Below are 2,049 nucleotides of genomic sequence, written 5' to 3' on the forward strand. Positions count from 1 at the left end.
GATTGCAAGCTCTTACAGCAGACACACTGAGTCTGGAGTGCTAGTTATTATTTGTAGATTTTGAGAGGGTGATTTATATATCTATAGCGTGATATTTAGAGATAAGAATAAAGCCAATCAGGTAGGGATTAAGTTAATTCAGAACACAGGAGTAAAGAAGACATTGTCTATATTTTAGGACTGCACCTACTCTATGAGATCAAAGGAAGAAAGTTTTATTTTGTTCAGAACCTAAATTTTCTATACATAATCTAACTCAACCTGTCTGGATAGCTCATTTGAATAATTGAAACACAGGGAGCCCAGAATGAGAATGAGGGCCTTTAATCCTGTATAGCTTAATGTAATGCCTAGAAACATCCTAGAATATAGTAAGTAGATAAGCAAAAAGTGTCAACAAAGTTCCTTGAAGGATGGGAGAAAAAATATGGACGTATTAAATTTACTACCAAGGAAGCACCTGATACTGTGTCAAATATTAGGGACACCCAAATCAGTAGGCCAAACCCTTGATCTTGAGGCTCGCTCTTATGAAGTTTATGTAGGTAGTGGAGAATCTTAGCCTACCTATAGGTATGCCTATGAGTTACTTCTGGAGGACATCTTTTGTTGCTAAGATGTGGCCTCACTCTCTCTAACACCAACTCTTTAAGTGAAATCATTGCCCTCTCCTCTATCTGGGACATGACATCCCAGGGATGAAAGTCTCCCTGGCAACATGGAAGATGACTCCCCAGGATGAGTCTAGCTCTGGCACTGTGGGATCAACAATTCCATCCTGACCAAAAGGGGGAATAGAAATGTAACTAATAAAGTATCAGGGGCTGAAAGTGTTCAAATAGAGTCGAGAGGCTACTCTAGACGTCCTCTTATGCAAGTTTAGTTAGACATTGCTACCTACCATAACTTGCTAGACCCCAACCAAAACCATTCCAGACAATTCTAAAGAACAACTAGGGCAATATATAAGACTCTACAAAACTTCCATGCACTAGGCTAATTTTCCTGAAACCTACAACCTCCAGATGGACACCTGGACCAGGTAAGTCCTGAAACCTAGAGGGCCCAGCCTCTCCAGAACATCAGCTAGTTCAATCTCCATACCCCATATTATTGACAGTAGCTTCCAACATGAAAAAAAATTAAAATGGCCATAGCCCAAATAACCCTAAATAGTGGGATAGATAGAACAAAGGTGATGGTGGAGTTATACAGAGAAGGTAGGGTTAGGAAATAAGTATGATTGCTGAATCATTACATTGATATTTCCTTTAGCCTCCAGTATCTTAAAGCAGCTAGAAGTAAAAACCTAAAATTGTGGTATTGTAACCCAAACCAAACTCTGAAATATGTTCTACAACTAATTGTTGTTGTGCCTTGAAATTTATTGCTTTTTTGTATATATGTTATCTTTCACAAAAAAAGAAATAATGTTGATTGTGATGATAAAAATCTATTTATTCCTTCTAGCCTCCTATGTTCTGGAGCAGCTAGAAGGAAAAATATGAGATGATGGTACAGTAGCCCATGACAAACTCTGGGATCTGTCCTATAACTACCTATTGAATAGTGCTTTGAAAACTATTGCTTTTTTTCTTTCATTGTTTTGCATATTTGTTACATTATACAATAAAAAAAATTTAAAGATTATGGATGACAGCATTGTTTGTACTAAACAAAAAGACAAAAACAATCTAAACTTTTTGTCAACAGTAAAATGAGTAATTTATGGAATACCAAATCTCTATATACAGCAGCATAAATGGGTCTCAAGAATGTTGAGAAAAGAAAGCCCCTGAAAAAGACATCCAAGGAGTCAAAAAAAGTTAAGAATTTGAAAAATGAAAAGTGAATTAGACAGAGAGGAAAGGACATTCCAGTCATAAACACAAAAACCAGCATTTTCCATTTAGGAACTGCAAATGCATAACCCGTGCCCCACTGAATGTTTCCCCAATGTGGACCTCTTCTATGTACGAATTGGCCTCTACATACTTTTTATGAACTGTGCTGATTTGAGACTGTTGAACACCCCAGAAAAGTCATGCT

This window comes from Tamandua tetradactyla, chromosome 1 (assembly GCF_023851605.1).
Source record: "Tamandua tetradactyla isolate mTamTet1 chromosome 1, mTamTet1.pri, whole genome shotgun sequence".
Taxonomy (NCBI): Eukaryota; Metazoa; Chordata; class Mammalia; order Pilosa; family Myrmecophagidae; genus Tamandua; species Tamandua tetradactyla.